Consider the following 21,858-nt stretch of genomic DNA (forward strand, 5'->3'; position numbering starts at 1 on the left):
TCAAGAGCAACAATGAGTCCTGTGGCACCTCAAAGACTAACAGACGTATTGGAGCATAAACTTTTGTGGGTGAATACCCACTTCATCAGACGTCGTGTTTGATTAAGTCGGTATTCACCCTTGAAAGCTTATGCTTCAATACATCTGTTAGTCTTTAAGGTGCCACAGGACTCGTTGCTTTTTACAGATCCAGACTAACACGGCTACCCTCTAATACTTCTCAAGGAGTGGCACTCTGTTGTTGTTTTTTGCTTGGAGTGGCAAAAAACCTGGAGCTGTCCCTGGTTACCATCACCAAGAAACACCCCTCAATCTGGGGTTCAGCCCAGCCCTAAGACACTGGTTGTGCTACTTGGTATCCCCAAGAACATCCACCCAATGCTGTCTCCCAAGCAGCCCCTCTCATAATCAGTCCCCCTAGCACCTGTGCAGAGGGACTGGGTGAGGGAGATAACCCCTTGCTCATCAGAGAAATTTTACCCTGTCTCAATGGGAATATGCATGTGAGGCAGCCGGAGGAGAGCAAGATGAGGCTAAATGCTTTCGCTTGCTCGGAATTTCTTTGCCTTCGACAAAAAAGCACGCATCCCTGACTTTGTCAATGCAGCCACAGAATTATGACTGAGGTATTTATTTTTTCCTTCTTAGAAGTAACATTTGCAGAAAGTCATTCCTCAGCTGACTCCCTCTTCCTGGTGCCCTTAACGCCGCCATTGCGTAACTGCTAATGAGTGACTTCTGGGAATTAGATGCTGTTGCTTAGATCAAGCTTGAGATGTGTCATTTGGTTTTTTCAAGATGGGAGAGAGGTTTAATTTTCATCCCACTGCCGCTTCTCAGTGCTTCATCTGCCTTGAGATGAAACAAACAGAAGGGAGACGGGATTTTGCACAAGCTGGGGAATGTATGATTGATAACGTATTATCTTGTCAGCTGGAGACACCTGTGTGGTGGGTATTTATGGTATAAGAAGGGTTCTCGTTGGTGAAACAGTTTGGTGCTGAAAAAGAAAACTCAGGGACTTCTGGTGCCAGTCCATTGAGGGGAGGTGGATTAGTGCTGGTATTTCACAGTATACTCTTATTAAATTCCAATTCCTTTTGTCAAGTGGAAAAAGAAGAGGGGAAGAGCAATTGGTTTTAGACAGATACAAGACACATGATGGGGCTGATGAATGGGAACACAGATGCAAAAGAGATCTCTGAGGAATGCAGGGGAAAATATTAACCAATTTTTTAACTGATTAGGCACTGTCTGTCAGGCAGGGAGATGGGAGGAAGGTGGTTTCAAGGTGGCTCTGTGGAGTTCTCATGCATTTGGAGACACTGTTGTGGTGTTAAAAAACATTAATAGAAAGCCCAACATTATATATGCGTCAAGAAGAGCATTTCCTTTGTCCTTGCTGGATCTTCCTAAAGCAAATAGCTGCATTAATATTCAGATGTTAGGGTCATGGTATGGCCTGCAATCTGCCAGTTGGGCTTCTAGGGGCATGGAAAGGAGATGAAATAATACAAGTGAGAACTTCTCCTCTTCAGAGCTCTTTACAGACACTAGCACGCTCACCCTCTCAACCCTTCTGGGAGCAGCTCTGTTATTGTCCCCATGTTAAGACTGGGGAAACTGACATACAGGGAGAGGAGGTTACTCACTCAAGGACAGAGCATGTTTGTGAAAGTGCTCACTTGATCCTTCTGAACTAGACCAAAGGTCTGACTCCCAGGCCCTACTGCCGTATTATGATCTCGTGGGTTCTTTACAAACCACAATGATAAAAGCACTCAGGATGCATAAAGCATTGGGTTTCTACGCCCACCGGCAGGGTCTCCCACCAGATATCTTACAAATGCCCTGCTACTCTCTGGCATCAGCACATCTCACAGGAAGATCCCTCTTTAAAACCCATCTTTGTGCTAGTGACATCTGAGAGTGGTGCCTCTTACACCAATGTCCCCTAAGAAGGCACCACCCAACAATTCATACCAGAGCTGAGCGTGGGGAGCCCAAGACTGGAATAGCTGGGAGGTGGTGGTGGAGTGGGAGGCTGTAGGTGAGGACTTCGGGGCACTGTAAGAACTATGTGAGGCAGGCTTACTGCTCACAGTATACCTAGCCATAGTGAGTACTTTTAGGGCCTGATCAAAGGCCCATCAGAGTCAGTGGAAGTCTTTTTAATGATCCCAATGGGCTTTAGATCAGGCCCTTAGCCCTTTGGTTTCATACACATCTGAAAAAATCACCTAAAGCACTCAAGAAAACACTTAAAAGGAGAGAAAAAAAAAGAAGTCTGACCAACTTCAAAGAAGGAAAGACAATGTTACAAGTGTTCCACTTGGAAGGCCTCAAGGGCTGGAAAAGAAACAGACTCAAACATTTAAAGGGAGAAAATCGGTGCTACAAACACCCATGGAAATTCCTGCCACAATTAATCACCCACAGTCTTAGATTACAAAAAAGGGTAATGAGGAGCTTTGACCACTGTAGCTGTCATTGACACTCAAACCCAGTAGTCAGATACAGATAAATCACAACACTGTCAACACCAATACATATTCCTCTCATAAGCAAGGAGCATCCATAATACAGACACAGGCAGAGACTTTTGGTTATAGGATTCTGTTTGTGGTTTTGAGGGCATCTATTATTAACACCCTACAGGGCTTTAATTAGAGCTGAGAGACTCATTCATTGTGAATAATTTATATGATTAATTTTGCCTCTGTGTCTGTTTGCGAATTGTCCACAAGCAGTTTGTAATGTTCCCAAATTTATTTGTCGTTTGCAATTACTTGCTGACTAGCCTCTGTAAAGAATTCTTAGTCTGTAGTTTGCCCATGAGTAGTCAGTATGCAAAATTTTGAGCTGCACTGGCTACATTTTGAGTGAACATATGTTGTAGATCCTATTGCACGTTTCTGTTTTCTGAGTAACCTTTCAAATTGGGCTTCCACAGAGAAAATTTCCTTTTAGGAGTTCACATTTGGCTTCCTGCAAATAGTCTCAAAGAATTACATAACATTCACTGTTCCCAAGACCTTTCCTACCAGTCAGTGTGTTCACTACAATATTCATAGAAACTGAACACAACCGGGGTGTTTCATAGTTGGAGGACATAGTCCTCTCATTATTAACCCACAGTGTACAGGTCTCTGCTTAGGAGACCTGTCTGGTCTAGCTTCTTTACTCTTCTGGCCTAGGGCTAAGTTATCCAGAAGCCACATACCTGTAGAAATAGCACTGTACACACAGTAGAGCTCATTTGTGTGACTTCCTTATCAGCCTATCTCAGAAGAAGGCTTCCTATGAACATGGTGCCAGCTGGCCAGAGGCAGACATGTCAGTGTGAACACTTGGGACGATGAGGTGCTCCAGTCACAGCTGAACTTGGCAACAGGGAGCACCTTACGCCTGGCCAAGTGAGCCATCACTAGGTCCAGAAAGCAGTGCTGTGAAAAAATGAAAGGGCAAAAATTGCAGCACAGCAAGCTCCATCGTGATAATAGCCACACACCAAGGCAGCAGGAGAAACCTGCCTGTTCTGTAATGAACAGGGCTGTAATTTTGGGGCTCATGCTTCAGCACAACCCAAAATACTACTTGACAGTAGAGAGAGAGGCTTCCTGTACTGCAGTGATGAGCGATCAGTGAGGGAAAAAAAGAAAACACCATGTTGTAACCACAGGGTTACCTCACTTGTGTAGGTTTGAATTAATACCATCATATAGAGACATGTAGACATATATTATCATCATCCCATAGAGGGTTGAAGCACTTAATATTGTAGCATCAGGCATAGATTTGAAGGCTCACACTGTTTAACATCCTGGAGGTTTAGAAGGAGTGTGATGTTATTATTAAAATTCCAGGGATGTTTGTTAGCTGGTATTAACTTTTAATAGGGTTTGCACGCATATACAGCAGTAACAGAATCACAGACATCAGAGATGGAAAAGACCATTTGGGAACCTGGGAGTAGAAACCTTTTCTAGTGCTTTGTCCATATAGGTTTTAACTGTTGTGAGAGCTCAGGCTCCCATCAATTCTCTTGAGAGATTATTTCACAATCTAATAGATCTCAGTGTCAAGAAGTTCTTCCTGAAAGTCAACCTACCCTTTCCTTTTCACAATGCAACCTTCTTACTCTTAGCTATAGACATGTATCCCCTTTCTCTCTGGGGCCTGGGTCCAAAGCCCAATCAGGTCAGTGGAGAGAAATCCCATTGCCTTCAATGGGTTTCACATCAGCCCCTTGGTGTTTACCTCCTTGGGAACTATCATGTTTGCCCCACACTTTCGTAGTCTGTTAGCCATGCGACAAATCCTTAGCCTCAGATCAATTTCTTCAGCACTCTCATCATTACTGTTACTCACATCTGTACTTTCCCCAAATATTTTTTCCCTCATTCTGGTAATAAGGTGCCTAGAATGGAATGCAATATTTGAGAATTGCATGGAGAGGGAATACCTTATGGGTGTACATTAGCATCCTATAGAGCTTTGTGGGTACATGCAATATTAACAGTTTATAAGGTTTTGTAGACATTCATTATTAACACACAATCGGATATGTGTAGCTGCATTATTAATAATCTCTTGGCTGGCAAGAGAATGGTGATATTTTCTTATGAGAAATGTAATTGTTTAATATCAAACAGTATTATTTCAAAGATTTAATTGTGTAATTGGGGTCAGCAATCGCTCCGTCTCTCCCAGTGCAAGAGGAACTTGCAGGGCAAAAGATTTATTGTCCTGACAATAGAGAGCAAATTTTAATATTTCTGAAAAATTGAGACCTATTAATCCTGGCATGTGTTGCTCTCCAACACAAGGAAATGATCAAACTTTGATCTAATTTTCTCTTTGAAGGGGCGTTGGTGAGGTGGGAGGAGAGAGCGTTAACTGTCTGCAGCCTGCTGAGGAGAACACCAAGAAGCATGAAGGCCAGCCACATCTGACATTACAGGAGTTCTAACATGGTACATAAAACAACTCCTGTGAAAACTGACTGTTTCATTCTAACTGCTTTGGAGGTGAAGGGATGATGGGAGTGGTTTTCATGACCTCAGGCTGTTCTATCGTCATTTCTCCAGAGGTTACCAATTGTATTTGCTCCCACTGTACCTCAGGTTTATGTGGGAAAAACAGTATCTGCGTGCTCAGATCAGCCAAATATATGTACAACTGAGTAATTAAGTGCATAGTTATCAGATGTGCATATGGAAATTCCAGCTTGTGCATACAAATATGGGGTTTTGCAGGTGCAACCATTGCATCTGATGCTGAACATGTGGCCTGTTATTATTATTAATAGTTGTTTATGGTAGTGCTTATTATGTGCTAGATTTTTTGCAGACATTCAAGAATGTTGCACATTTTAGAGAAAAAAGGTATCTTAGGAATTATTTTGAAAGTGTTTTGATATATTCTTCAAAATAAGCATTTCACCAAAAAAAAAAAAAAATAAAATAAAAATGTTTCCTTATTCCCCCCCAAATGACCCAGGCCTGATGCCCAGGAGGGGAAATATTCAGTCCTGCACCTGCAGTGATGTTGTGCTTGGCTAGGCACGGGAACTTTATTCCATGGTCAAGAGGAGATCCTCTGTTTCCAAATGGGGGACACAGCACTTGTGTCTCATCTTGAAAGATCCAAGATATAAGACTTCAAAGTCAGGACATTTTTAATGCATTGTAAAGATATTTTAGGACATGGGCATAAGATTTTATTGATCCCCTTGAGCCCTAAACAGCGGGACTCATAGTAACGAAGGGCCTTATCCTGTCCACTGAAGTCAATGGGAGCTTTTCTGACAACATCAATGGGTGCAGGATCCAGCCCTATGGCAGCTAGTTATAGAGATGGATAGAAAAAAGAAATCCCAATAAAACCTGTAAAAATGCTAGTAGAGCCGGGCTTTTTAGCTCAGGCAGTAGTGGCTCATTTTTTGTTCAAACACTGAGCCTTGTTGAAAGTGTAACAACGTGAGCTCCCTATGCTCCACTCTGCCAATTCAGTATGGAGACGCCATTCACCTGTTTCTCACACAAGGAACTCTGCAATGTCCTGCCCTCTATGTATGGAACAATGTCCCTACTCTGCTCCACTGGAATACCATTTCCTGGCCAATACCGGAGACAGGCTGCTGGACTGATCCAAGACTGGACCAGTGATTCTGACACAGCAATCCCTGTGGCCCTGGCTCAAGCCAAGCCAGAGTAGGGGCAAAAATGGGACCTTTCTCCTTCTACACTCCTCTCCAAGAGATGTGAACTTCAGAGCCAAACGGGAGCCATGAATGGGATAAGTGGAGGCAATTTCTTTTTGCTCTTTTATTTGAAAACAAAGAAACAGCAACAACAACCTACACCAAGGGAATTAAATGCAAAAAAAAAAAAAAAAAAAAAAAAGAAAACCTTTGTGAATTCAGTGTGAAGCTGATGCTGTTAAAAGCATGAACAGTTGGGGAATGCAGATGCTAAGATTCTTATAACAACATTAGCTCAGCATAGGTAAGACGTTCCAGACCTGTCTTAATGGATAAATGTGTTAGTTAATACATTAGGGCAGGTGGTGGCTCAGGTTGGGGAAGGAGGTGCATGCTGCAGCAGGATTCCCTGGATGAGATCTGGATGACTTAGCCAGAATTCCTAAAGAGGCTACAGTCTAGCCCAGTGCTGGCTTCAGTGGCAGCTGCTCGTCCACCCTTAGAAAGGGTTCAGCATCCGCTCCACTGATTGGCAAGTTGCTTCCACCTTCACCCCATCCCCCTTGCTCCCGTTGTGGCTGGGGCCTCAGTGGGGAGGGAAGGCCCCGTAGACCTTCCTTCCCAATTTGCACAGTAGTGCAGGGCCCAACTGTGTCTGTGCATGCCTGAATGCATCACTGTGTGTATGCACACATACGCACTCACACTCCCTGTATATACTGTATCAATACAGAGCTATCTTTTTGTATGTGCTAAATGTGGAAAGGTCACACCGGTACTTATTCCAAGCCTCTTGCCAGATGGAAACTCAGGTATAATCAATCGGGAAATGTGCTCATGTCCCCAGAGTCCTTTGAAGAGACATGAGAGCTTCCCCTGGGATCCCATACACATCAAGGTTGAATCAACGTGGCCTACTTTTCAGACACTAAAGACCAAAAAATTATTACAGATTATCTGTAATGTACAAATTCAGAAACTTATTTGCTTGGACTTGGAAAGATTTTCTATAAAAGTTTATTCCTCCTCAACGATCCGCCCATTTATCCATCCAGTCCTCCCCTCCCCTCCCCTCCCTCTCTTGCTTCCTGTCCCTCAACACATGCCTACATCACCCTCCGCCCAGTCGCTCAACAAAATCCAAAACTTAACAAAGTTGCAAGAAAACAAAATGGACAAATATGTCCTGCCTTTGATGAAAGATAAATGGGAGGTGGGCAACAGCAAGCTAGATAATAAATGGTATTAAATCATTGCCTTCTAGCCTCAGGTATTTCCTTTCTGCCCTTCCAGTGTCTCCAGGAGGGAGAGAGACCAGGTTACATGTCTTCCCCATGGCAGGATCAAAGCACTGAAAAGATAATCAAACTGCTGTCTCAAGACAGGACAAAGCAGGGGAGAAGGAAAGGAATGAGAGAAAAATAGGCAGTACAGCAAGAAACCGTGAAGTGGAGAGGAGAGGGAAAGGGGCAAAGAGACAGCAAGAGAGAGAAATGAATTGCCTCAGACTAAATACATTAAAAGAACAGATTTTCATTCCACCTGGTCATGCAAGTTTCTTGTGGGCTTTATAAGAAAATAAACCTGTCGTGGACATGGACTGACTATGTATCAAGGCAACACGTGGGGAAGAAAGCTTTGCTAACCCTCCCAAGCAAAACTCCACCAAATAACCTGTGGGGGATTCTCCTATAGTCGTCCCACAGTTAAGAACAGGAAATAGGCACTTCTGAGCCCCAGTGAGATCCCTGTACTTAGTGATTGTAATGTTGGGGTGCTCTGTCTGAAGCCTTCAGAATGGCAGAGCCAGATCTATAAGGACTATTTTCCACAAGGAGCACAGCACTCTTCAGGCAAGTCTCCATGTTAGCCAGCTGCATTTTGCACATGATGTAGGCAAGCAGGCAGAATTGACATCTGTTATTCTGACTGCTATTATGATTCTGTGACAAAACCTTTGTTTTCCTCTCCTTATTGCTGCTTGGTTCAATGATCATGGGCCAGGTGTTTGGAACTGCACATCCAATTGCAACCACTGAAAAAACATTTTCATCCAGGGCACCAAGAAACCTGGGGCCAGCCCTGGTTGCATTTAGATTTGCACAGTGCCTTGGACACACAGTGCCCAGTAAATTCTTAATCCACAAGCCAGCAGGGTAACTAATCAGTACCCTTCCCCAACTCTCTCCACCAGAACTCAGGGCCTGCTGGTATTCCCAGGCTCCCTTCAGTCTGGCTCATTTCCTCTCTTTGCACAATGCATCACTTGGCTCTCTAAAGCCCAGCATCTCAGTCACAAAAAAACAATTCTTTTTGGATCTGCAGTGGTTTGGTCATGGAATATTCAAAGCTTGAATTCAAACACCACTGAAGCTATTAGAACTATCAAAACAGAGAGAGAGAAGAGGGGAAAGGAGTAGTAGTTTTCTGGCTGTGGAACTCTCTAGAGTAGTCGTGAACACTGTGGAGTTACAGAGAACACTGTTCCATCTCCCTCCTCCAGGCAAACTTACAGGAATATGCTGGCTGCCTTGTGCCACTCTGAGAATGGGGGTAGCTGCAGCATTTCCAGGACTATGTGGATGATTGTATTCAGCATGACCCATAATGGAGGGTAAGGCACTCAGGGAGACTTTAAAGGCAACAAGTGTGTTTCTGGGCAACACACTGTATATTTAGTTATGTGAGGAACCCACTACTGCCTTACTGAACAAAATATGTTCAGATTTTTTTGAAAAGGATTAGAGACTTACAGTATATGAATAAGATCAGCATCATCAGTTACTCTAGCTAGGATAACAAAAACCTGCACGACTGGTCTTGGTGTTTCAGGCCGCAGGCTGATTTCTAACTGGGTGGAGTGTAAAAATACCCCCGCTATATATTCCATACTTCAATGTGATATGAGGGATTTCCACCTGCCTCTGATTCATCTGACACTGGCCCCTGCAGAGACAGGATATGTGACTAAATCAACAATATATAACCTGTTTGAATTGTTTCCTGAGTACCTATGTCCTCTCACTACTCACAAACACTACAAGTTCTGGGGACTGCTCTGTCTGATACATGTGTGTGAACTGAGTGAGAGGTGTAACAACATGTTCCTTTAATGGTCGGTGGCCTGAGAAATGAGCCGGGCTAGAGGTTAGTTTAGTGTACCAGCTGTTAGAATGCACTGCAGACCCCTGGAGCTCAGTTAATAAAAGGGCATTTATTCTGTGCTTCTCTGTGTCCTTACTCCACAGTGCACCACAGATGGCCGTTTTTTATATCCACAAGAATTGCTCCCTTGTAGTATATTGTAGATGTAACTCCAGGCATGCAGCTATTGGGTTAATGCTCTTTTATTAGCCAGTACGTTATTATTACTATTATTTAATATAATAGGGCCTAGGAGCCAAACAAGAACAGGCCCTCATTGCAGTAGGCCCTGTAGAAACACAGAATAAGAGACAGTCCCTGTTGGATTGCTCACATTAAAACTGGACCACTAGCCGAACCTCCAGCAGTGATGGTGTCTCAGGATAGGGTAATCTTAGAGGAAAGTAATCTGCTTTCTGTTTTAGGTGCTTATATGGCTCCCATTCCCATAGGATCTGAGTGCTTCACAGTTGCTAATGCATTTATCCTCACTACACCCTGCGAGGTAGGGAAGTGCTACCCTCCTCATTTTACAGACCCAGTGGCACAGATCCTCAAAGACATTTAGGCTCCTGACTTCCTTTGAAACAAGTGGATGTTAGGAGCCTAAAAATACTTGCGAGGCTCTGGGTCTAAATGACTTTCCTAAGATCACAGAGGAATTCTGTGGCATGGCAGGGAGTTAAGCCAGGGTCTCTCAGTCCCAGAAGAGGGCCCTAACCACTGAGCCCTCTTCCCTCCTACACCTCTGACCCAACTTTCACATCGAGATTAAGCAAGAAGCTTTCCTTTGCAAACATTTATCTCCACCACCACTGCAAATTTCCCTTAGAAATACTTCCAGACAGACTTCATCCTCCCAAAACATGTGGGTACTTATCTTAAGGGTCATGCTCCAAGCTTCCCTGCTGGAAAACATGTGCTCCTCCCTCAGAAGCCAGGACAGTGGCCTAGTTCTCACATTTCTCTTCAGATACCTGGGCTATTCGCAGGCCTGCTCTGGTATTTCCCCTTTCTCCCCACCTCACAGGAGGCGAGAGAAGGGAGAGGTGAAAATGCAATGCAGCAACAACCTCTTTGGTTATTTTAGGAGAAATTTGGACTCTACTAAACAGAAGTGCATTCCAGTGAAGCTCAAACAAACTGAAGGGAATTGTTCTTTCTTTCATCCCCTCCACCTGAATCCTTTTATCTTTTCCTGTCTTTGAATCAGCAGATAGTGTGAGGATGTGTATGACCAAATGCAAGTGCACCTGTCTGAAGGTGTGTCAGTGTGCAATTGTATGCAGGCAGCTGAGTGTGTGTACCACCAAATGTGCATGTGTTCATACATGTTAAAGTCTGCAAGGGGCTGCAGCACATAAGCTACCACATACATCGTTGTGTTTGAGCGTGCACGAGTGTGTGAGTGTATGTGCCATCGAGGGGTGCATGATGTATGGATTTCACATGTGAGGCTGTTGTGTGCGAGCGCTAGAGTGCAGACATGTGGGTGTGAGCATGCCTGCCTTTTGAAGCACAGGTGGGATGTGTGTGACGTGTAGACATATGTGGGGTGTAGATGAGCACGTGACTATGTGTGTGTGTGCCTGCATGCCAGTGTCAATCTGCCTCTGAGGCCTGAAGAACAAGGCAAGTCACTTGCATTCGCATTCTCCTAGCAGCCCTGCAACACCCCTCTGCTCCAGCTGAGGCACGGGATTAGGCACCAGAGGGATGTGTCAGGCAGGTTTTTATTCATGGCCAAGGCTTTGTTTTCCCAGGTGCCTGAGGGCTCTGGAGGAAGGCACTACAAGTCTGCAGGCTCTTGCCTTCCCTAGCCCCTGGCTCAGCCCTCCCTGTGCCTGCAGATGTATAATTGACATTACTGGAGGAAAGAGGGGGTTTGGCTGACTGAACACAACTGGCCAGGAGACATGACAGGAACAGGCACTGAGTCCACTTGCCCACAGGTGAGACAGCAGAGGGGCCAGTGCAGGCCACAGACCCAGCAGAACACACTGACAGCTTTCAGACTAGGCAATAGGGACGAGCTTTTCCCCACCGAATGGAGGGGAACTTTGCCCCACCCACCACACCTAGACAGCCCAAGATTTGTCTCCTCGACTGTTTAGCCAAGCCATTCCTGTCTACCTAACTCACAAAACTCTTCTAACAGCCCCTTCGGTCAAAGGCCCCAGCTGTGGCCACTGGCTTCCTTTTCAACATATGCCTCTCAATTAGGCTGCTTTGGGCTCCCTCGCACTGTGTATCGTGATGGTTATTGAGGCTGACATAGAGCAGTCTCCAGGAGGATGCTTCCTTTTCTCTTTCTCTGCTGCATTGCTACTAAAAGGCGCAGGCAACAAAAAAAAAATGATGGTCACAAGGGAAGATCAATCATTCGCGCAGCACACATCATATCTCTGCACACCTCAGCCTCACACAGGATCACACAGCAATGGATGAACACCCCCGGCACACACATCTCCCCCTCCAACACTCTTATATACGCTCAGTCTCACACACACTTACTCTCTGACACACCGTCTCACTCTTTCATGTTCTCTCTCCCATACATACTCTACAACACTGCAACACTCCCACTCTCTCTCGCTCGCATACACACACCCCACCTCTTTTACTCACAATCCTTCTTTGGTGGGCAAATATTATTTTGCAGCAGCTACTGCAGAAGTCCATCCTTTTTCAATCTGTCCTCTCCTGGATTCAACATGCATCCACCATGGTAAAGCTAGAATTGGTGAGACCTGAGAGCATGTGGCCACTCATACTGTGCTGGCCATACAGGGCGCTGGCAGAGTGAAACAAACACAGAGTGCATCCTTTGATTTTCTCTTTAAAACAGATTAGTGCTGGCAAAAGCTGTTGGACTGCAGAGACTCCAGGCGGAATCCTGGCCCCAGGGAGGTAAATGGAAGTTCTGCCATTGACTTCAGTGGAGCCAGCATTTCACTCTGTATCTTACAGTGTCCTCACACCGCCAGACAGGTCCCTCATGCCTGACATAGAGAGATCACTTCTCGGGGCTAGAGAAGAATTCAGCCGCCAGGACCCTTTTGCTCCTTGGCCTCTTTCCTGAGAATGCCATCAAGGATACCAATTAGTACCAGTTGTGCTGGGAGAGTAGTGCCAACTTTGTGATGCTGAGGCATGTCCAGGGAGAACTGTAGAGACCCACCAGCTCCTTTCACAGTACAATGCACAGTCCATCATCATGGAAAAATTGACAGCTCTTCCCAGCCAAATCCACAGAGCCATATTAACAAAGAAATTACAGAACAGCCTGGTCACTAAATCACCCAGTAGCTATGAGGCCAGCATTCTGAATTGCTTTGTTATTATTTCCCTAATACAGCCTGTTAAAGCATCCGGCATGGCAGGGTGTTTTGCGGTGAAGCATGCAATAAAAGCTGTGTGATTAGGTAGGAACTGCCTTGTGATAACAGAGTAGAGATTTGTAACCGATGTAGAGATAGGCATTCTCTCTCCTAGAGCAGAATCTGAACAGAAGGGCTAAAAACTGCAAGTTATATAAGATCTCATCATCCCTCTGGCAGGGAAACCACACAAGGGGATATATTCTCCCCCCATTGTTCAGTCAAGGGCAGGCAGGGTTGCTCCTGCCACACCCTGCAGAATAGGATTGGACCCTTAGCCCCACAGACCTCCCCACCACGAAACTCATGCATCCAGGGAGATCAGCAGAGGCCTGTGCAACTCTGGCCCCTTTCCTTAGCAATGCAGCTCCAATACTGCCTCAGTGTCAGAGACCCCTCTGTCTGCCGTAGCCCTTAGGACAGCCTAGTAGCTCTCTCTCTGTGTGGGGGCAGCAATGGCAGTAGGGGAGTGATGCACATCCACTCCCAGCTGCCCTCTCCCTCCATACAGATCCCTGGACCTGCAGAGGGCCCTCCACGGAATCCAAGGGAACAGAGAGTGCTGTGGAAAAGGCTGAGTTCTATCCATGGAAGAGGAAGACCTGGGCACAGGAGTGGAAGCGGGTGGGGGAGACATCATCAGTCCCATAGAAATTAACCTTTGTAAAAACACCTTTGACTATAATTACCAGGTAGTGTGCAAGGCCATGTAATCACCATGTAGTTATGGGAAATTGGGCATGTAATTTGCTGCGTGGTGAAGTTAAAAGGATACTTGTCAGGTAATTACTAAGTAAAGTAAAGCCTATGTGCAAGGGTCTAACATAGGTGAGTAACGACAGTCAGAGGCCAGTCACCAAGGAATTTACAGGTCAAGAGGGAGAAGCAACTGACAAATTTTGTTCATCTCTTCCCCACCATCACCACACACACTGCATTGAGACTATAGTTGGAATATCTGCATGCCTCTGCATACGGATTGTTTCCAAAGCTCTCAAATGCATTCCTTACCATGTCCATTCATGAATGTCTCTGAATGGGTTGCACTTCCATGTGCACATGTACACCTGTATACATGTTATGGCCAGGGCATTCACATGAGTCTTGTGCATTTGTGTACAGACTGTGCCCATAACATGCGTGAGTCTCTCTATCACGTCTTTATCCTGCACGAGTGTGGTATGCCTGCACAGGTTACATGCACGTCTCTGTTCGGCTCACACCTACAGAATCTGCATATGTCCTGTGAATGTCTCTGAATGAATGACACCTAGCAGCTTGGACTGTTTCAGAGGTCCCCTAAGTGCCACGCCTTTAACAAGTGGCCCAAGTGTAGTCTATATTCCAGATTTATCAGACCAAACTTTGTGTAGGACCTTTTCACTTTAAATAGCTCCAATCTTTCATGGTCAACAGCCTTCACCTGGTATTTCTCTTCTGACCACTGATGATTTGAACTCTCACATGTTACAGAAGCAGCATTTTGATTTTTTTCCCCCTTGTTAACTAAACAGATAGCATGCAGTCATTTGCAGTTATTTCACATGCAGCTCTGGGATAGCGCTGACCTTTTCTGTTTATTTACAGTCTGTTCACATGTGTCCAACAATATGTAGCCCCTAGGGCAGGGGTTGGCAACCTTTCCGAAGTGGTGTGTTGAGTCTTCATTTATTCACTCTAATTTAAGGTTTCGCGTGCTAGTAACATATTTTAATGTTTTTAGAAGGTCTCTTTCTTCAAGTCTATAATATATAACTAAATTATTGTTGTATGTAAAGTAAATAAGGTTTTTAAGCTGTTTAAGAAGCTTCATTTAAAATTAAATTAAAATGCAGATCTCCCCAGGACCCAGGCAGTGTGAGTGCCACTGAAAATCAGCTCGTGTGCAGCCTTCGGCACATGTGCCATAGGTTGCCTACCCCTGCCCTAGCTCCTCAAACGCTGGGGCTTTAATTTGTCTTGCTGTTACACACCCAGCAATGACAATGTGCACTGAATATCTTCTTCATGTCTGGGGAGGTGTGGGGTAAAGCTGTATGGACAGACATGCAGACTTCCTACTCCCAGCTGGATATGGGCCTGAACCAACCCCCAGATAGCCAAACTTTATGACTGATAATGTTTATCATCAGCTAAATCCAAATCCCAGAACCCAACTCCCCTGAACTTTACAGAATGTGGCAGCTCAATGTTCTTCCTCCACTCCTAATAGTAGTAATTCCTGCTTTTCCCAGAGGCAGGTTTATATCATTCATTTGCTGAAGACACCACAGCAGGAGAGCTCAGAACTAGAAGTGGCCAGATTATTCACTACATATAGTTTATAATGTAGATTTTGCCCCCTTTTTTCAGTGGGTCTGTGAACAAATCACTATTTTTATGCATTTATTTATTATGGAACATTGTTCAATTAATATGTTACATGAGCAAATTTCAGCCAGAAAACTTGTAAAGGAGCTTTCATTCGATTAAAGAATTGTGAATATTCATGATCACTAACTGGCTATGTAAATCACATGCTATTTTTTTCTGTTCAGTGATTGGATAACTTCCCTTTTGTAAAGTATTTCTGTTTCTTCTCCACATTAATTTATTTTCTTGAATATAGAACTTGACAACAGAAATTCTCTTTCTTTGTGGTCATTCAAACAACACTTCACTTGCACAAGTGACTGTAAAAAGCCAAACCACCACCAAAGGACACAAGAAGAGTGAAGTGGTTTCAGAATCCATCAAAATGCAGGCAAAGTGAGCATTCACAACTGTGAAAAACACCTAAGAGTGTTCCATGAAGTCCACTCACCCATTGCAACAATAACTCTTCATGGAAACAGGAATGCTGCTGAAAAGACGGTTACTCACCTTTGTAACTGTTGTTCTTCGAGATGTGTTGCTCATATCCATTCCAGTAGGCGTGCACGCGCCGCGTGCACGTTAGTCGGAGACTTTTACCCTAGCAACTCTCGGTGGGCCAGCAGGGCGCCCCCTTGAGTGGCGCCGCAATGGCGCCGGTTATATACCCCTGCCGGCCCGCCGCTCCTCAGTTCCTTCTTGCCGGCTACTCCGACAGTGGGGAAGGAGGGCAGGTGTGGAATGGATATGAGCAACACATCTCGAAGAACAACAGTTACAAAGGTGAGTAACCGTCTTTTCTTCTTTGAGTGCTTGCTCATATCCATTCCAGTAGGTGATTCCCAAGCCTTACCTAGGCGGTGGGGTCGGAGTGAGATGTTGCGGAGTGCATAACTGCTGAGCCAAAGGCGGCGGCGTCTCTTGATTGGGCCACGAGCGCATAGTGAGCAGTGAACGTATGCACCGACGACTAGGTAACTGCGCGGCATATCTCATGTATGGGGATGTGCGCCAGGAAGGCGGTCGACGAGGCTTGAGCCCGAGTAGAGTGGGCGGTAAGATGGCCAATCGGGACGTGGGCCAAGTCGTAGCACGTCCGGATACAAGACGTTACCCATGATGAGAGCCTCTGAGCCGATATAGGCATACCTTTCATACGCTCCGCCACCGCTATAAATAACTGGGGCGAGCGCCTGAAGGGATTTGTCCTCTGGATGTAAAAGGCAAGGGCTCGACGGACATCCAGGGTGTGAAGCTGTTGGTCCCTGCTTGATGCGTGCGGCTTCGGGAAGAAGACCGGGAGGAAGATATCCTGATTAATGTGGAAAGCCGAGACTACCTTGGGGAGGAAAGCCGGATGCGGGCGTAGCTGCACCTTGTCTTTGTGGAAGATTGTATACGGGGGGTCCGCCATCAAAGCATGGAGCTCCGAAACCCGCCTGGCCGAAGTGATAGCGACCAGGAAGGCCGACTTCCAGGACAGGTACAGCAACGAGCAAGCGGCCAAGGGCTCAAAGGGTGGGGCTGTGAGCCGAGCCAGAACAAGATTGAGATCCCAGGTAGGGGAAGGAGGCTTAACTGGTGGGTATAGGCGCTCCAAGCCCTTAAGGAATCTTGAAACCATCGGGTGAGAGAAAGTGGAACTGTTCGCCTCCCTTTGATGGAAGGTGGAGATGGCGGCTAAATGCACCCTTATTGACGAGAGTGCCAAACCTTGTTCCTTGAGATACCACAAGTATTCCAGGATAAGAGGGATCGAAACGGCCTCTGGAACTAGGGAACGTTGTGCACACCAAAGAGAAAACCGCTTCCACTTGGCGAGGTATGTGTCCTCGTGGAGGGTTTCCTGCTTCCCAAAAGGACCTGTTGGACCTGGGCAGAGCAGCGGAGCTCGGATTGGTTCAGCCATTCAGTAGCCACACCGTCAGGTGTAGGGACTGCAGGTCTGGATGGTGAAGCCTGCCGAAGTCCTGCATTATAAGATCCAGGCAGAGTGGCAGTGGTATCGGGGTCGTTAGGGATAGCTCGAGCAACATGGGATACCAGTGTTGCCTCGGCCATGAGGGGGCTATCAGTATCAGTCTGGCCTTGTCCCTGCGGAGCTTGAGCAGGACTCTGTGCACTAGGGGGAAGGGTGGAAAGGCATAGAGAAGATGTCCCTTCCAGGGGATCAGGAACGCGTCCGAAAGAGAGCCCCGGGAACGGCCTTGAAGGGAGCAGAATACCTGGCATTTCCTGTTTTCCCTGGAGGCAAATAGGTCTATCTGGGGAAAGCCCCACTTCCGGAATACAGAAAGGAGGATGTCCGGAAGGATGGACCATTCGTGGGACAGGAAGGATCTGCTCAGGCAATCTGCGAGAGAGTTCTGGACTCCCGGAAGGAAGGAGGCTACGAGGTCTATCGAGCGGGCTATACAGAAGTCACACAGTCGCATCGCCTCTTGGCAAAGGGGAGAAGACCGTGTACCCCCCTGTTTGTTCATGTAATACATGGCCGTTTTGTTGTCCGTGAAAATCGCAACACAACGGCCCTGTAGATGGTGTTGGAAGGCTTGGCATGCCAAGCGGACCGCTCTCAGTTCGCGAACATTGATATGTAGCGCCAGCTCTTGCGAGGACCAAAGGCCCTGGGTGTGAAGGTGCCCTAAGTGTGCACCCCAGCCCAGGGATGAAGCGTCCGTTGTTAACGACACCGAAGGCTGTGGTGGGTGGAACAGGCGACTGGCACACACCAGGGAAGGTGTCAGCCACCAGTTGAGGGAGTCCAGGGTTTTTGTTGGGACTGTGACTACCATGTCCAGGGCATCCCTGCGTGGACGATAAACCGAGGCAAGCCAAGTCTGGAGAGGGCGCATGCGTAGTCTTGCGTGTTTTGTCACGAAAGTGCACGCTGCCATGTGGCCGAGTAGGATGAGGGTGGTACGGACAGAGGTTGTTGGGAAGGCTTGTAGCCTCTGGATGAGAGAGACTATAGCCTGGAACCTCTGTGGAGGTAGACTGGCCGTTGCCAGATTCGAGTCCAGCATGGCCCCGATGAATTCTATCCTCTGCGTAGGAAGCAGAATGGACTTGTCTAGGTTGAGGATCAGACCTAGATGGGAAAATAGGTCCTTGATGATGCTTACGTGTGCGGCAACCTGAGCCTCGGAGGTCCCTCGAATAAGTCAGTCGTCGAGATACGGGAAAACGTGAACTCGATGGCGGCGGAGGTAGGCGGTGACTACTGCCATACACTTTGTAAATACTCGAGGGGCCGAGGAGAGGCCAAAGGGAAGGACCGCAAATTGGTAGAGGTGGCAGTTTATCACGAAGCGAAGGAACCTTCTGTGTGTGGGGTAAATCACAATATGAAAATATGCGTCCCTCATGTCGAGAGCAGCGTACCAATCTTTGGGATCCAAGGAGGGTATAATGTTTCCCAGGGATACCATGCGGAACTTGAACTTCGTGATGAACTTGTTCAGAGCTCGCAGGTCCAGGATGGGCCGGAGGCCCCCTTTTTCCTTGGGAATTAGGGAGTACCTGGAATAGAACCCTCTTCCCCTTAGGTGCTCCGGAACCTCCTCTATAGCTCCCAACACAAGGAGCTTCGAAACCTCCTGCAGAAGGAGTTGCTTGTGAGAGGGGTCCCTGAAGAGAGACGGGGAGGGAGGGTGAGAAGGAGGGGACGAAATAAACTGAAGGCGGTAACCACACTCGACCGTGCTGAGAACCCATCGGTCCGATGTTATCTGGGACCATGCAGGGAAGAATGCGGCAAGGCGGTTGGTGAACTGAAAAGGATCCTGGGAGGTAATTGGTACAGTGCTCCCGAGCGCACCCTCAAAAGTTTGGTTTCGGTCCCGCCGGTGGTTTGGCGGGTCCGGAGTTATTACCCCCTTGAGGGCCCAATTGGCGTTTGCGGGAGTTACGGCCTCTCCTTCTGGAGAAGTCCTGTCTTGGCTGAGGTGGGGGATAATGACGCTGAGGTTGAGGGCGGAAAGGTCGCCTCTGGGTCTGTGGCGTATGCGTGCCGAGGGACCGCATGATCACGCGGTTATGCTTCAAACTTTGGAGGCGCGGATCTGTCTTTTGGGAGAACAGGCCCTGACCATCAAATGGTAGGTCCTGTATAGTGTATTGCAGCTCTGGTGGTAGACCAGATGCCTGCAACCATGATACGCGCCTCATGGCGATCCCTGAGACGACTGTTCTAGCTGCCAAATCAGCGGCATCTAGCGAGGCCTGGAGGGAGGTTCGAGCCACTTTTTTCCCCTCCTCCAGGAAAGCCGAGAAGTCCTGGTGGGAATCCTGCGGGACTAGTTCGATAAACTTCCCAACTGACTCCCATGTGTTATAATTGTATCTACTCAGGAGGGCTTGCTGATTCGCCACTCTGAGCTGGAGGCCCCCCGCAGAGTAGATCTTCCTTCCCAACAAGTCCATGCGCCTGGCTTCCCTCGATTTAGGTGCAGGGGCTTGTTGGCCATGGCACTCTAGCTCGTTAACGGATTCAACCACTAACGAACAAGGGGGAGGGTGTATGTACAGGTACTTGTACCCCTTGGATGGGACCATATATTTGCGCTCGACCCCTTTGGCTGTAGGTGGAACGGAAGCCGGGGTTTGCCAGATTGTATCTGCTCGAGCCTGTATGGTACGAATAAAGGGGAGGGCAACCCTTGTCGGGGCCTCCGCTGACAGAATGGTGACAACTGGGTCTTCCACCTCAGGAACTTCCTCCACGGGCAGGTTTATATTAAGAGCGACCCTGCGAAGGAGGTCCTGGTGCGAGCGGAGGTCAATTGGTGGCGGTCCAGATGTGGACGTCCCTGCTACTGCCTCGTCTGGTGATGAAGAGGAGGAGACCCCAGGGACCACTGGGTCCTGAAGTGAGTCGTGGTCCTGTGGGACGTCTTCGGGTGGGTCTTGCACGTCCTAGCCCAGCGCTGGGAGATGTTCTGTATCCTCTGGAGGGGGTCTTGCTCACCGTGGCCTCTGGCGCCCTATGTTCAGAGGGCCTCGAGCACAGCGGTGGATGTGGGGCATCTTGGCTCTGATGGTAAGCCCAAGGAGTCCAAAAGGACCACTGCTGAGGGTCCTGCTGATTATCCGAGTCCCCGTACGACGCCGATCCGGCATGAGAGGAGACTGATGGTGGACGAGATGGCCATGGGGGTGTGGAGACCGCGAAGTGATGGTGCCTACGTCTGCTGGAACCGTCCCCACACGGTGCCGGGGAGTGGTGCCGCGACCCTCTATGGTGTCGAGATTGCGACCGGGACCTGCGACCAGCTCGGTGCCGGGAGGTCGACCAGTGCCGGGAGCCGTAGTGTCGAGAGCGGCTGCAAGAAGCCCAGTGCTGGGAGTGATGACGGGACCTGGAACGGTGCCGGTAGTGTCCGGACGGCGACCGGGACCTCGAGCGGTACCGCGAGTACGACCGGTACCAGGATGGGGAGCGGTACCGGGACTGCGAGCAGCCGTGTGATTGAGAACGATGGTGGGACCGTGAGCGTCTACGGGACCTGGATCGGGACCGAGAGTGACGAAGTCCCACGGTACCGGGCGAAGAAGGTCTGACAAGGGCCAGCTTGCCTGTGGATTGGAGGACCCGCACCAGCGGTGCCAGGGGTTGAGGCAGCTCAGGCTCCATTAGCGCGATCAGGTCCCGTGCCGTGGAAAACGACTCCAGAGTGGAGGGCACGACAAGCTCAACCGCGGCCCGCGCCGGGGAGCTGGTATGCACCAGACTCGACGGCTCGTCTGGGGCCGGAGTCAACGGTGCAGCGGAAGTTGACGTTGCGGCAGATGGCAGTGCCGGGCGGTCCGGTCTGGCTAAGCGCTCTGACTGCGGTGCAGGCACGGCTGCCGCAGGAGGCTTGCGCTTCTTGCTCGTAGGTGACTTCGAGCGGTGCTGGGTAGAAGCCGGTGCCGGAAAAGGCCGGTGACTCGGAGTCTTCACTGAGGTCTGCTCCGGTGCCGATGAAGTGGCTGATCTTGGTGCCGGTGCCGGTGCCGAGGAGTGGGGAGTCAGCGCTGCCTCCATCAGCAGCTGCCTGAGGCGAACGTCCCGCTCTTTTTTGGTTCGGGGCTTTAAGGCCTTACAAATCCGGCACTTGTCTGTCAGATGGGCCTCGGCCAAGCACTTCAGGCAGGCTTCGTGCGGGTCACCAGTGGGCATCGGCCGACGACAGACTGCACACGGCTTGAAGCCCGGTGAGCCGGGCATGGGCAAGGCACCGGGGTGGGGGAAGGGGCTAACCCCCAATCCCGTCAAACTATTTACACTACACAAACTGAACTACTAAATACACTAACTAACTACAATTAAACGAACTCTATACAATAAGAAAAGATGAGTGAATCGCTAGGGAGGTGGAGGACAGCACGCTGCGCTCCACAGTTCCAACGTCCGACACGGGCGGTAAGAAGGAACTGAGGAACGGTGGGCCGGCAGGGGTATATAACCGGCGCCATAGTGGCGCCACTCCAGGGGGCGCCCTGCCGGCCCACCGAGTGTTGCTAGGGTAAAAGTCTCCGATGAATGTGCACGCAGCGAACTTTATGAAACCTTAACCAGATTCACACTGTTTTCCCAGTTCCAGATATATCCACGTCACACCCCAAATCACCATCACATTTAGCACTAATTGCCCCTAACCCCTTGTTCCAGCATAGAAGCCAAGGGCTGAATGGGCCATGGAGACAAAACTTCCATACTATACCTTGACAGTTGAGACACATTGAAAAGAAGCTTGGTCTACCATAATCCACGACTGCCAGGTGGGCAGAGAG

At 48.1% G+C, this 21,858-nt stretch overlaps 1 protein-coding gene and 1 long non-coding RNA gene across 6 annotated transcripts in view; one reads left to right on the forward strand and one right to left on the reverse strand.

Annotated features, from left to right (window-relative positions):
* Positions 1-21,858, reverse strand: part of LSAMP (limbic system associated membrane protein) — a 1,474,250-nt gene that overhangs the window by 628,974 nt on the left and 823,418 nt on the right. The gene's annotated exons all lie outside the window — the stretch shown is intronic.
* LOC115635132 lies at positions 432-18,982 on the forward strand. Its single transcript, XR_003996541.1, has 3 exons — positions 432-441; positions 1,058-1,062; positions 18,887-18,982. It is a non-coding gene; the product is annotated as an uncharacterized LOC115635132 (long non-coding RNA).

This window comes from Gopherus evgoodei, chromosome 1 (assembly GCF_007399415.2).
Source record: "Gopherus evgoodei ecotype Sinaloan lineage chromosome 1, rGopEvg1_v1.p, whole genome shotgun sequence".
NCBI classification, from domain to species: Eukaryota; Metazoa; Chordata; order Testudines; family Testudinidae; genus Gopherus; species Gopherus evgoodei.